General features: G+C 36.2%; 1 protein-coding gene across 1 annotated transcript in view; it reads right to left on the bottom strand.

The window, feature by feature from the left end:
- KIRREL3 (kirre like nephrin family adhesion molecule 3) overlaps positions 1 to 16,161 on the bottom strand; it is a 1,250,147-nt gene that overhangs the window by 1,117,709 nt on the left and 116,277 nt on the right. The gene's annotated exons all lie outside the window — the stretch shown is intronic.

Genomic DNA, 16,161 nt, shown 5'->3' with positions numbered 1-16,161 from the left:
TACCAAGAGAATGAAGCAAGTTTAACAATAGAAGTTTATTGGAAAGCTGTTTAAAATTCAATGCTCTGTCTCCCATTTATGAAGCTGCTAAAGCAGCCTCAGGTTCATTTCAGTGGAGGCGTGTTTGTCCAGGATGACTGACAAGTCCTGCTCGCACGCAATTGGTTTCACATGAGCAGGGGGTGGGGTTGAATGTTCAATTGTACATACAATCTTAAAGGGACACTGTACAATAGATTTTTCTTTGCATACCTGTTTTGTAGCTAATCCATTTATATAGCCCATCTGGGAGTGTTTTTGTAATAATGATTAGTTTAGCTTATTTTTTTAATAACATTGTGCTGATTTTCAGATACCTCACCAAGTCCATAATTATCAGATGTAGACCAAAGTCTACAGACTCTTGCTTGTGTAATGGGTCTTTTCATATGCAGGGAAGGGTATGCTCTTCCTGCTTTCTCAGATCATTAAGTGGGTGTCCCAGCCTAACCTCATCAACAGTGCTAAATTGGGAGCTTATAAATACGTTTAGGTTTTATACTGGATTTTTAGATCAGTGTTTGTACTAATTCTTCTTCATAGTAGTGTCTATTACATGCAGTTATATGAAAATTGGTTAACACTCTCCCTTTAAGTGGGTGCTGCTCTGGAGGCCCCCGATGAAAACCTTGACCACACATCTATCTGAATCATGATTAGGGATGGGCAAATGTTTCACAACATTAAAATAATAAACACATTTTAACACACTTGTTCATTTCGAATTTATATATTTGTCTCTATTATGTATCAATTTACTAAATTTCCTACCACATGAACTATTGAACTTCTGAATAGTATTTGTGAAATCGAATGTGGACATTCGATTTAATTATGAACATTCGAAATCAAAAGTGACATTCAAAAACTGTAAATAGCATTAAATTATAGAACATTTAACATTATTCATACTTATCAACATTCGATTATGTAAATCGAATTTCTACAATAACAGTCGTTCTAACATTCGAATTTGAATTGCACATTTGCACATCCCTAATCATGATAAAAAAAAATTGGGATTCATGTCCCTTTAAATGAGAAAAAATTACAGCACAGTGGCCCTTTAATGTATTTTTTGTTAAATAGCCTTACGGTCATTCATAAACAAATTTTTACTTTGTATTTTAGTCACTGCAAAATATGCTAGTTATCCATTATTGCGCAAAATATCATGAGAGATACAGCACAAATAATTCTTATAAAAATATGTTTTCTATAAACTGCTCAGCTGTGGGAACCAATATGTATCTTAATGAATAAAAAATGAGTATAACAATTTTTTTCTATATTATTGTATTAAAAATTAACATTATCTTTCACGTCTCTTAGGATTTTAACATTAGTTCGGGAGTTCATAAAAAATAAAAATAGTAATCTCCATTTTATTTAAATTAGAAACCGTCAAATAAGGAGTATAACTTAATTATATATATATATTTGCTCTGAGTATTACTTTTACATTCATTGTATTCACTGTGAAAAGAAAAGATTTAGCTACTAAGGGGCAAACATAGACTGAATAAAACTCATTCCTGAAACTAATATCTCGCTGAAAAAACATAGCATTTTGAAAATTGTGTAATCAATAAAGATTTGTATCTGCACCTAATCAAAGCGGCAAGTTGTGAAATTTGCTCCAGTATTATCAATGACGTTGCATCTATCTTGTAATTGTTAACTACTCACTGCCTAGAACGTGTTTTACTATGAAAGAAACAAATTATCTCCTTTGCTACCAGGACTTTCAGAGAAGAACTCGCCCAAAATACCAGATCAGTTTTACCATTTTTTTGTCATCACTTAATTTAAACAGAAATAGAGCCTTGCTTTTTTTTTATTTTTTTTAAGCAGACAACCCAAGGTATTGAAGAAAAAAAACCTATTAAGAGAATAGGGAAAAGTATGCTCTTTCTACACATAAAGTTTATATTTTTCCACTTAAAATGTAACTTTTACTAGTTATAGTTAAAAAAGAAAGCAGAAATAGAAGTTATATTTAGCGTGCCAGAAAAATAGTTAAAACACAACTCTGTAACTGTGACTTGTATAAAGTGCCTCAATGTTGCTGATTTTAGGTTGTTTATCACATATGAGGAGGAGGGGAAAAAGCAATATTATTAGGTTAATGTAAGAGCCTCTATATAGGAACTCTGTCCTGTATTGCCCTATATTAGGGTAGATAAGCCACTTTTTTACACTAAATATGCTATAAATCCCTTCCCCATCCTTCCCACAATATGTCCCAAATTTTACAACAAATGTTACAACAACAAATAAAAATATCAATTTATTGATAACAGAGTGCAGATAAAATAAAAACGAAGCCCCTGACGCGGTTGCATTTCACTTATACGCTTCCTCAGAGGGATTTGTTATAAACCAAAGGTATTGATTTTGGGCCATTTTGGTATATTTCATGCCACCATTTCAATTGTAATTTTTTTCACAAACTTTGAGTTTCTCACGGAAATTATTTACATACAACTTGTGCAATCATGGCACAAATTATTGTAAAAGCTTCTCTGGGATTCCTTTAGTTGAGAAATAGCAGACATACATGGCTTTGCCATTGCTTTTCGGTAATTAAAATGCTACTAATTGCAGCTGCGCACCACACCACTATTAATTCCCAGCAGTGAAGAGGTTAATCACGTAGCCTGTAAGGTTAATTTTAGCTTTATTGTAAAGATTACCCTTCTAACTGACACCTCCCACAACTAGATCCCTACCTGATTCCACCTAAACAGCTCTCTTCCCTCCCTCACAACTCACTTGCCACCACCATCTTAGGTACTGGTAGACTCTTTGCCAGTATGCAGTTTAGCTTTTGTTTTATTAATTATTATTATTTATTTTTTTGTTCTGCAGTGTAGTGATCATACTCAACCCTCCCACCTCCCTGATCCCCCAAATAGCTGTCTAACCCCACTCCCACTAATTGCATAATTGCAGCCATCTCATACTATACATATATATATATAAAATTATGTAGTGTAGTGGTCCCCCACATCCCCAATCCGGCAATCTAAAATGCCAAATGAAGATAATGGGATGGAGTTCTAGAAGCCTTCAATCTTTGTTTAACACAAATGTGCCAGTAACCATAACGGTACAAAGCAGTGATTTCTAGTGATGTCGCGAACCTAAAATTTTGCGTTCGCGAATGGCGGGCGCAAACTTCCACAACTGTTCGCAAATGGGCGAACCACCATAGACTTCAATAAGCAGGCGAATTTTAAAATTTCAAGGGTACTAACACCTGGACTGTGGCATGCCGGAGGGGGATCCATGGCAAAACGCCCATGGAAAATTACATAGTTGATGCAGAGTCTGGTTTTAATCCATAAAGGACATAAATCACCTAACATTGCTAAATTGTTTGGAACAACGTGCTTTAAAACATCAGGTATGATGTTGTATCGATCAGGTAGTGTAAGGGTTACGCCCGCTTCACAGTGACAGACCAAACTCCCCATTTAAAGGGACAGTCTACACCAGAATTTTTATTGTTTTAAAAGATAGATAATCCCTTTATTACCCATTTCCCAGTTTTGCATAACTAACACATTTATAATTATATACTTTTAACCTCTGTGATTATCTTGTATCTAAGCCTCTGCAAACTGCCCCTTTTTTCAGTTCTTTTGACAGACTTGTAGTCTAGCCACTCAGTGCCTGCTCCCAGATAACTTCTTGTGCACGAGCACAGTGTTATCTATATGAAATACACTCTAGTGGTGAAAAACTGTTAAAATGCAATCTGAAAGAGGTGGGCTTCAAGGTCTAAGGTGGGCTTCAAGGTCTAAGGCGACACTGTGCCCTGGCAGGCAGGCACTTAAACGCACACGTGTGAAGGAAACTGACTGCTATTATTTAACACAGTCAAAAAAGTGTTGTTTTTTTTAAATGTACACTACTGTTACACCAGATATGAATTGCACTGAGGTGACACTGTGCCCTGGCAGGCAAGCACTGAAACGCACACGTGTGAATGAAACTGACTGCTATTATTTAACACAGTCAAAAAAGTGTTGTTTTTTTTTTAAATCTACACTACTGTTACACCAGATATGAGTGGTGGCACTGGGCAAGTGGGCACAGTATACGCTGTGAGCCTGACACACACACTGGCAGGCAGGCAACTGCAATTAGATTACACAGGGAAAAAAAAAAAAGCAGCCCTTACAGCAGAGATCAGATGAGTCCTTCAGGACTGTAGTGGACACTGAATACACTAACCTAGTTATAGATTTCCCTACTAAATCAGCAGCAGCTACACTGTGCCTCCTCTCACTAACAATGCAGCTTCCAAATGAATCTAAAATGGATGCTGTCCAGGAGGTAGGAGGGTCTGGGAGGGAGGGTCTGCTGCTGATTGGCTGGAATGTGCCTGCTGACTGTGAGGTACAGGGTCAAAGTATTACTCAATGATGACAAATAGGGGGCGGATCGAACATCGCATATGTTCGCCCGCCACGGCGAACGCGAACACTAGTGATTTCTTTAAAGGTCTTTTATTCTAGCAAACTAAGTGGACACATAAACAGAGAAAGGGCTTGTTTCCATTAAGCTGCAATTGGGTTTTCAGGAGGTCACAAAACGATAAAAAAACTGCTGTCGGAAGCTATTACGCTTATCGAAAGTTTCAGATGGCGTGGCCCATAGTATTTGATAAAAGCTGAAAAGTGCAAATTTACACTAAGTGGGGTAGTTATCAAGCCGTCAACCTCAAATACGCTGGAATTCCGCAGCGTATTTGTGGCGAGGCTGATTCGCCTTAGTTATCAAAGTCTAGAGACCAACAAAAGTAGAATTTAGTGACGTAAGCTTCGATCCGCCGGACTCAGTCCGACACGATCGATTCTTACGTAACTCCAGATGTTCCACACACAAGTTTGGCACAATCTGACTACTTTTGCTAGTTATCAAAAAACTAGCAGGTACGCTCGGCACTTTTCCGGCCCAGCGTACCTGGTTTTCAATCCGCCGCCCTAGAGGTGGCGGATCCCATAGGAATCAATGGGAGTCTGACCATAGCGAAAGTACAAGTTCGCTGCTGCCAGACATCCCATTGATTTTTATGGGAAACGTCTACACCTAACACCCTAACATGTACCCCGAGTCTAAACACCCCTAATCTGCCCCCCCTACACCGCCACAACTAAATAAATGTATTACCCCCTAAACCGCCGCTCCAGGAGCACACCATAAGCTTCTCTATATATATTAACCCCTAAACCGCCGCAACTATAATAAATGTATTAACCCCTAAACCGCCGCTCCCGGACACCGCCGCAACCTACATTATACCTAGTAACCCCTATCTTGCCCCCCCTATACCGCCGCCCTCTATAATAAAGTTATTAACCCCTATCCTGCCAATCCCAGACCTCGCCGCAACTAAATAAATAGTTTAACTCCTAAACTGCCGTTCCCGGACCCCGCTGCAACCTATATTAAACTTATTAACCCCTAATCTGCCCCCCCTACACCTATAATACATTTATTAACCCCTATCCTGCCCCCCCCCCTACACCGCCACCACTGTAATAAATTTATTAACCCCTAAACCTAAGTCTAACCCTAACCCTAACACCCCCCTAACTTAAATATTAATTAAATAAATCTAAATAATATTTCTATTATTAACTAAATTAATCCTATTTAAAACTAAATACTTACCTTTAAAATAAACCCTAATATAGCTACAATATAAATAATTATTATATTGTAGCTATTTATTTAGGATTTATTTTTATTTTACAGGCAAATTTCAATTTATTTTAACTAGGTACAATAGCTATTAAATAGTTATTAACTATTTAATAGCTTACCTAGCTAAAATAAACTGAAATTTACCTGTAAAATAAATCCTAACCTAAGTTACAATTACACCTAACAATACACTACCCTTTAATAAATTATTTATATTTAAAACTAAATACTTACCTGTAAAATAAACCCTAAGATAGCTACAATGTAATTAATAATTACATTGTAGCTATTTTAGGATTTATATTTATTTTACAGGTAACTTGGTATTTATTTTAGCTAGTTAGAATAGTTATTAAATAGTTATTAACTATTTAATAACTACCTAGCTAAAAGAAATACAAAATTACCAGTAAAATAAATCCTAACCTAAGTTACAATTAAAACTAACACTACATTATCATTACATTAATAAAATAAATTAACTACAAATAACTGCAATTAAATACAATTACATAAACTAACTAAAGTACAAAAAATAAAAAAAGCTAAGTTAAAAAAATAAAAAAAATAAGTTACAAACATTTAAAAAAATATTACAACAATTTTAAGCTAATTACACCTAATCTAAGCCCCCTAATAAAATAACAATGCCCCCCAAAATAAAAAAATTCCCTACCCTATTCTACTTTTAAAAAGTTCAAAGCTCTTTTACCTTACCAGCCCTTAAAAGGGCCTTTTGTGGGGCATGCCCCAAAGAAAACTGCTCTTTTGCCTGTAAAAGAAAAATACAACCCCCCCAACATTAAAACCCACCACCCACATACCCCTAATCTAACCCAAACCCCCCTTAAAAAAACCTAACACTACCCCCCTGAAGATCATCCTACCTTGAGTCGTCTTCACTCAGCCGAGCCACCGATGGAACCGAAGAGGAGATCCGGAGCGGCAGAAGTGATCCTCCAAGGGGCGCTGAAGAAGTCTTCCATCCGATGAAGTGATCCTCCAGGTGGCGCTGAAGAAGTCTTTCATCCGGGCGATGTCATCTTCCAAGCGGCGCTGAAGATGTCTTCCATCCGGGCGATGTCATCTTCCAATCGGGGTCTTCAATCTTCTTTCTTCAGGATCCATCTTCATCCCGCCGACGTGGAACATCATTCTTTCCCGACGGACTACCTACGAATGAAGGCTCCTTTAAGGGACGTCATCCAAGATGGCGTCCCTTCAATTCCGATTGGCTGATAGGATTCTATCAGCCAATCGGAATTAAGGTAGGAAAAATCTGATTGGCTGATTGAATCAGCCAATCAGATTGAAGTTCAATCCGATTGGCTGATCCAATCAGCCAATCAGATTGAGCTCGCATTCTATTGGCTGATGTTCCGCGTCAGCGGGATGAAGATGGATCCTGAAGATGGATCCTGAAGAAAGAAGATTGAAGACCCTGCTTGGAAGATGACATCGCCCAGATGGAAGACTTCTTCAGCGCCGCTTGGAAGATGACATCGCCCGGATGGAAGACTTCTTCAGCGCCGCCTGGAGGATCACTTCATCGGATGGAAGACTTCTTCAGCGCCCCTTGGAAGATCACTTCTGCCGCTCCGGATCTCCTCTTTGGTTCCATCGGTGGCTCGGCTGAGTGAAGACGACTCAAGGTAGGATGATCTTCAGGGGAGTAGTGTTAGGTTTTTTTAAGGGGGGTTTGGGTTAGATTAGGGGTATGTGGGTGGTGGGTTTTAATGTTGGGGGGGGTTGTATTTTTCTTTTACAGGCAAAAGAGCAGTTTTCTTTGGGGCATGCCCCACAAAAGGCCCTTTTAAGGGCTGGTAAGGTAAAAGAGCTTTGAACTGTTTTAATGTAGAATAGGGTAGGGAATTTTTTTATTTTGGGGGGCTTTGTTATTTTATTAGGGGGCTTAGATTAGGTGTAATTAGCTTAAAATTGTTGTAATATTTTTTTAAATGTTTTTAATTTATTTTTTTTATTTTTTGTAACTTAGCTTTTTTTATTTTTTGTACTTTAGTTAGTTTATGTAATTGTATTTAATTGTAGTTATTTGTAGTTCATTTATTTTATTAATGTAATGATAGTGTAGTGTTAGTTTTAATTGTAACGTAGGTTAGGATTTATTTTACAGGTAATTTTGTATTTCTTTTAGCTAGGTAGTTATTAAATAGTTAATAACTATTTAAGAACTATTCTAACTAGCTAAAATAAATACAAAGTTACCTGTAAAATAAATATAAATCCTAAAATAGCTACAATGTAATTATTAATTACATTGTAGCTATCTTAGGGTTTATTTTACAGGTAAGTATTTAGTTTTAAATATAAATAATTTATTAAAGTAAAGTGTAGTGTTAGGTGTAATTGTAACTTAGGTTAGTTTTTATTTTACAGGTTAATTTCTCTTTATTTTAGCTAGGTAAGCTATTAAATAGTTAATAACTATTTAATAGCTATTGCACCTAGTTAAAATAAATTGAAATTTGCCTGTAAAATAAAAATAAATCCTAAATAAATAGCTACAATATAATAATTATTTATATTGTAGCTATATTAGGGTTTATTTTAAAGGTAAGTATTTAGTTTTAAATAGGATTAATTTAGTTAATAATAGAAATATTATTTAGATTTATTTAATTAATATTTAAGTTAGGGGGGTGTTAGGCTTAGTGTTAGACTTAGGTTTAGTTAGGTTTAGGGGTTAATAAATTTATTACAGTGGCGGCGGTGTAGGGGGGGCAGGATAGAGGTTAATAAATGTATTATAGGTGGCGACGGTGTAGGGGGGGCAGATTAGAGGTTAATAAGTTTAATATAGGTTGCGGCGGGGTCTGGGAGCGGCGCTTTAGGGGTTAAACTATTTAGTTGTGGCGAGGTGCGGGATCAGCAGGATAGGGGTTAATAACTTTATTATAGAGGGCGGCGGTATAGGGGGGGGCAGGATAGGGGTTACTAGGTATAATGTAAGTTGCGGCGGTGTCCGAGAGCGGCGGTTTAGGGGTTAATACATTTATATGAGTTGCGGCGGGGTCTAAGAGCGGCGGTTTAGGGGTTAGTAACTTTATTGAGTTGCGGGGGGCTACGGGGGCGCCGGTATAGGGGGTAGAACAGTGTAGTTAGTGTGGGTGCTTAGTGACAGGCTAGCAATAAAGCTGTAAAAAGGCCGAAGAGCAGCGAGATCGGATGAGTGATAACTCTCACAGTCCGCTGCTCATTGCCCCGTACTTGGTGCGCGGCTTTTTGACAGATTTATTGATAACTTAGGCGAATATTTTCAGGTCCGCGGCGGCGAAGGTAGGCGAGCTTAGGCGGGCGTATTGGGCCGGCGAAGTCAGGAAAGTTGACACGTTGATAACTAGGCCTCTATGTTTCCAATGAAAATGCAAACAGTCAAAAAACTGCTGGCTGCTGGCGATAAGGACTCCAACATTACAGCATGCTCAACTAGGTGTAAAATAGAAAAAAATTGCTTTTTGAGGTCTCTTTTCCATTGAGATATTAAAGTTTTCAAACTATACAAGTGTTTCACCTTAAAAATGTATTGTTATTTTTTAATATTAATTACTTGCTTAGGTATAGGACTAGCTGGAGTTATGTTCCTTTTTAAATATAAATATGTATTACAATCAAGCACATATTTCAAAAATTCCAACTAGACCTATGCCTAGGGCAGCACTAAATGTTACTTAAATCAACCAATTGAAAAATTGATTAAAACAAAAATATGTTTTTTCATTAAATAAAATATTTTTAATTTCATTTAACTTTTTAATGAATTAAATGCATTTTTGTTTTTGCTTCTCTCACAGATAAGGAGCGCAGGCTTCAAAACCTAAATTGTATAGTGTAAGGTTGGGTTACCATAGCAATGAACTTGTTACGGAAGCGTTAACACAACATTTACTGGCACCTACACAAAAAGAGCAACTGCACGCAATGTGCAAAATATTTAAATGGAAAAATGGTAATCAAATAGAGCTGTAAACTACTTTTAGCTGTTGGCCGCTTCAGTAGATTACAACTGCATTTTTACAGACTCAATGGAAATAAGCCCTAAGTAGGTAATTTAGGAGAAAAAGCAAGAAACTGATGACACGTTACCCTCATAGCTTTGTGTAAACCTTTCGGAGCACCTTCAAATGTTAAGGTTTACACGTGCAATAAAATTAAGTGTATGGTAAAAACATACAGTGAGGAAAGCTGGCGGGGGGGTATTTTATGTAAATATTAATCTTTTATAAATGAATGATCAAATGATCAATAAATATTATCTATTTTTAATATTGGATCACTGGATGCATTCTGATTTATCAATCATTTAATTAAGTTTAACCTGTTGTAAATATGAGTTCACTTACATGAAGCTGAATCATTAAAAATCTACTGGTGCTGGGTGTGGTGATATAAGATCAAAGTGCACTTAATATTGTGAAGTGCTCTGTGTTAATGATCTCTAAGACACATTAAATAATATAAACTTCATTCACTCTGCAAGGCTAGAGCTTATTTAATAGCACTCTGGGAATAGATTTTTTAATATTATTTTAGGAAACATATTGAAAGGGCAAGCTCAACAAATATGGACTCAATCAGGCCCATTTATCAAGCTCCGTACAGAGCTTGAAGGGCCGTGTTGCTGGCGACTCTTCAGACTCGCCAGAAACACAACTTATGAAGCAGCGGTCACAAAGACCGCTGCTCCATAACCCTGTCCAACTGCTCTGAGCAGGCGGACAGGAATCGCCGGAAATCAACCCGATCGAATACGATCGGGTTGATTGACACCTCCCTGCTAGCGGCCGATTGGCCGCGAGTCAGCAGGGGGCGGCGTTGCACCCTCAACTCTTGTGAGCTGCTGGTGCAATGTTAAATGCGGAGAGCGTATTGCTCTCCGCATTTAGCGAGGTCTTGCGGTCCTGACCCGCAGTGTCGGATCAGGTCCGCAAGCCCTTTGATAAATGGGCCTGAATGTGTGTCCTGTAAGTAATTGCCTTTAAGTCAGCCATTCATTTTCAGAATATTTAGACTAAACAAAACTTGTCTGTTTTACAGAGCTATGTAATAGCATAGTGTTGCAATGCTACGGAATAGTATAATAATGTATTCCAATGTTATAGGATGTTCTAATGATCATTTTCTAATAAAAACAGAGAACAAAATGACATAAATAGTTAGCAAAATGGAATTTAGACAGTTACCAAACATATTCATCATTTTTTTTTTTAATCTTCCATGCAAAAACATTTTTATTTTCACCAAAGTTATCACTCAAAAGAAAAGAAATAGTGGAAAGTCGTGTTTTATTTGTCTTCTAATGGAATTTGTAACTTAAACCCTGGCACCCTCCAATACCCTGTGTAAAAATGTATTGTATAACTTTGTCTATCTATCTATCTATCTATCTATTGATCTATCTATAATATATCCATACATACATTCATAGGGTAGATTTACCAGAGGATGCTGCAATCTACCCCCAATCGACACCCCCTACTAGCGGCTGCTTGGCCAAGAATGTGCAGGGACGGCATTGCACAAGCATTTCACCAGAAATGCTTGTGCAATGTTAATTGCCGACAGCGTATGCTGTCTGCATTTAGCGATGTCGGATGGACATGATTTGCCACCCCATAGTATACAAACATACATACATATATGCATAAAGTCACAGAATAATAGAGATAGGTAAAGCTGTGGAGCAATGGTTACTTGGCTGCCAGATCCAAACAAACATGTTATTATACGTTACAGCATTATAAAACCACAGAGAAACCAGCTAATAAACACCCAAAGTCCAATCACTAACATCTTAATGAAGTAGCAGTTTGACCTAAATAAAAGAATATAACTATTATTCAATATAAAAAAAAACTTTATATATTTAGTTTAATTTAATTTCACATTGTGCATTTTCGATGCAAATACCCGAAAGGAATCCTTGTATATGGAGGAAAAAGTCTTACACTTGATGAGTACGTCATCATAGACTTCTTAGTTTGAGAGAATGTTATACATGCTAAATCATTTTATGAGAAAGCTACTTAGTGCATATGCTTAAGGTTGCCTTTATCACAAGGATAGGTGCAAAGGCCACAATGCTGCGTCATCAGATTTATTTTAAGCAGTTTTTTTTTTTAATATTTTTTTCCGCATGAAGTTCCTTCATTGATATGCAAGGTCCACCTATGTTCCTCAGGAACTCTGTACAGAGCGATAACTTTGAAGATGATTTTTTTCAAAGAAAAGTTTTTGTCTCCTTCATTTCCTGTTGAAGAGGTCATTATATCTATTTCTGAAATCACAAACTTCTGCTTGAAAGTGCACTGCCTATTATTTTCATGATATGAAGAGATTTTGACTGCAGATCCACATATATTGTAAAATGTTATCTAGCAGGTCGTACAGTGATGTGACTGATTAGTGTAAGGGCACAAGTGAACCTTCAGATCTCCGCCGCACATGGATATACTGTACATTCGAGAACAGCTTAGCTTTCATATCACAAGCCATTTCTGGTTTCTTGTTTTAAACAAAAAAAAAGACTTTGAATAGAGGCAGCCACGCATAAAATGCAAGTCCAGTATATTCTGCTTGGCGATTAGCAATCAACTCATTTAGCTGCATTTATTTCAAGATATATATTAATAAACCAGACCCTCAGGGAGTTACATTTTAATCAGATTTAACCCCCCCCCCCTCCAATGCAGTGTATGGTTCACAGGTGAATTAACAGTATCACTGTCACAGAACAAGTTATTATGTACAAAACTCAAGAGCCAATTCATTTTGTGTCCTGGACTTAATGATAATTTCATTTTATAGAGCCTCAGAATTAAATATAGATTTTTATAGGTGTAATGAATCTGTGCACTAAATATTATGTAGTCTCATATGCAGATAGAGGAGCCCGCTTAAGGTCACCCGGCGCCTGAAATCACGTTACCTGCACTGCAATAAAATATACAATTATACTACTATAACAAGGCATTCCCTAAGCTCAGATGAAGTATATTGTTCACACAGATAAAAATGGCAATGATAAAGCATTTTGGTATTCTAATACCTATCTTTTTTATTTTATTAGAAGTTCGTCCGTAACTCTGTGATTGCCAGAGGGCTACTACTCACTGAGTAAAGGTTAAACACTAGAAATAAAGAAAAAAACAATACGTACACATTGGTAAGTGGCTGACTTACTATAACTGTTGTTAAATCTTTAAGAGTACAGGTATTTATATGATATTTTATTATAAGTAGTACCGAATTACAGTAAATATTAGGTTTAGAAAAAAAGATAGATTATAATTATTATTATACTTTAATTATTAAGGTTCAACACATTCCTCTGTGCTGTCTATGGGCACAATTGATATAAGTAAAAGAATGATACAAAGCATGTTAGAGACAAGGCAAAATTTGACAAACAAACACAGGAATTATTGAGGGCCCTGTTCCTGTGGGAAATCTTAATCTAGAAGTGTAGGAGGTGATAGACAGGCAGACAGACAGACAGACTGTCAGGGTGCCAGGAATCAGACTGAGACGAGAAGTGCAAAAATAATCACACCTTTATTAATAGCAAAAAATAATAAAAAGTCCACAAGTCAAATAACAAGCCAGGAAACAAAACCAGAGCTGGTAGTCAGACGAGCCGAGTCAGGAGCCAAAGCGAATAGTCAGACGAACCGAGTCAGGAGCCAAAGCGAGTAGTCAGACGAGCCGGAATCAGGAACAAGGAAAACAGCAGAGTCAGGAACAAGCCAGGGATCAGGAACCAGGAAGGACGTCAGGCAGCCAGGTAATACACAGGAACTCTCACAAACAGATCTGAGACAATGCAAAGGCAAAGCATACTGAACAGAGGCCCTTTAAATAATAAGTGATGACATCACAATTCTGAGACTGCATCCTGTCTCACATGGATGATACACACCAGTCTGGCCATAAAAGGAAGTGCAGGAAGTGAGCAGCATCCCCCACAATGCACCATAGTCAAGAAGAGAGGTGAGTAAAATGGCTGCCAGCAGCACATGGCAAACACAACGGGGAAAAACCCTGACACAGACAGACAGACAGATAGATGATAGACAGACAGATAGATGATAGATAATAGAATGATAGATAGATAGACAGATAGATAGAGATATAGATAGTAATGAACTCTACAGAGCTTACATCCAATTCTGCTTAAAGTAACAGTAGGTTTGCTCTGTTTGCACTTGCCAAATCTAGATTTTCCAATTTATAGAAATCGGGTATTCATATGACAAGATAATTTGAGTGCTACCCAATTTTATCAATGTATCTTAAGTTAAAGGATTATTCTTGTAGTTAAGGGGGTCCAACATTTTCATACTAAAAGTTACATTAAAATTTTGTTGAACAGGCACAATTTTTTGAGGAGCAAATTTTTTTTATTTTTTTATTTACTTGACTAGTAAACCAATTTTGTAAAATGTTATAATCAAAACAAAAATATATATTATTTATATAAAAACATAATAATAGAGGTTACAGAGCAAAATGAGTTACACAGACCTACATATAACACTGATCGAAAACACATGACCATTGAATCCATTAAGCGAAGACTGGAATGAACAACTTGCAGAAAAAGATGGAGAATATTAGATAGCCCATGACTGATGACTGTGTTTGTTGTTATGTCTTATAGGGTTTATGAAGATTTCCGATATTTTTTATTATACTCATCAGGTTCTTTCTTCTTGGTTCAACAGCGTTTTTTCCTTTCGTTTTTTGTTTGCTTTTTGAAGAAATTTCAACTGCGCTAGAAGTAAGCTTTTAAACGTGTATTACAAGTTGAAAGTAAAAAAGATATCGCTTGCGTGCTAACCCGATGTACACAATAACCTATTCCCCCTAGAGATCAATGGTGGAAAAAAGTGGAAAAACTCGCCACTCGCACGCTAATCCATATGCATATTCTCAAATGCGCTTACAGAAATATTTAAATTCCAATGTTCTTCACATAGAAGAATATGTTCTATTTATTCATGAATACATATTTCTACATATATCTGATGGTATTTTGGTACACTATATATATATATATATATATATATATATATATATACACCTATATGATTATATAAAGGTAAAGATACATAAAGATGTATATAGGAATATCTATTTATAAATACATAGAACATATTCTGCAGCACATTGCAATGTGAAATATTTACAGTAAATACACAGTACAACACTTTAATTAATATGAATATTGCATAAATATGCTTTTAAATGTTTTTATCTACTGCAAAGAGCTCCAATGCAACACAGTATATAGGTCTATATATGTGTACATACGTATTTATGTTTTTATATGTGTAAATATGTCTGTAAATACATATGTACACATATAAATACATACACATATAAATACATACACACACATATATATATATATATATATACATACATGCATAGACATATTTAGACATGTATATGTATGTATCTCTATGTTAAATCTTTATAACTTTTTTGTGCAATATTTTTTAAGAATATTTTTTATTAGATAGTGTTGTTATGAGTGTAACTGTATTGTGTAATGTATTGTTGGTGTGCTTTGTAATACCTTTTAGTTTTGCAAAACATTTAACCAGGGCTCTGAGGTCTTGTTAATCATTCTATTGTAAATCGTGATTGCACGCTCGCTTTTGCATTTACTTTAAACTTTTAGTTAAAGTGCAATTTAACTTGCGTGCAAATGCAAAAACCCAACATCTCACGCGTGCAAATGTCAGCTACAATTGTAATCTTGTCCCATTTTATTGAGAGATCCCTCGTCCAGTATATAAAAAAAATGAATTACTGTTTTTGAAGTTTTCTGCTACTGTTCTATGTCTTTTAATTTAATAAGAGAATGTCTTTGCTTGGGGAAATGACATATTATGAGGACAATTAGGGACATATATAAAAACATGCAATAAAAGAGACTGGGCAAACAAGGCTGTGTGGAATGTCTGTGAGATAGTAACTTAAAAGGGACACAGAACCCATTTTTTTTCTTTTGTGATTCAGACAGAGCATGAGATTTTATGCAACTTTCTAATTTACTCCTATTATCAAATTTTCTTCATTCTCTTGGTATCTTTATTTGAAATGCAAGAATGTAAGTTTAGATGCCGGCCCATTTTTGGTGAACAACCTGGGATGTCCTTGCTCATTGGTGGATAAATTCATCCACCAATCAGCAAGGACTGTCCAGAGTACTGAAAAGCTTAGATGCCTTCTTTTTCAAATAAAGATATCAAGAGAATAAAGAAAAATTGATAATAGGAGTAAATTAGAAAGTTGCTTAAATTTGCTTGCTCTATCTGAATCACAAAAGAGAAAATTTGGGTTCAGTGTCCCTTTAAACAATCCTATATTCCGCACAGA

Source organism: Bombina bombina, chromosome 8, assembly GCF_027579735.1.
Source record: "Bombina bombina isolate aBomBom1 chromosome 8, aBomBom1.pri, whole genome shotgun sequence".
Lineage (NCBI taxonomy): Eukaryota > Metazoa > Chordata > Amphibia > Anura > Bombinatoridae > Bombina > Bombina bombina.
The sequence above is the reverse complement of the archived record's forward strand: the minus strand, read 5'-3'. Positions and strand labels throughout refer to the sequence as shown.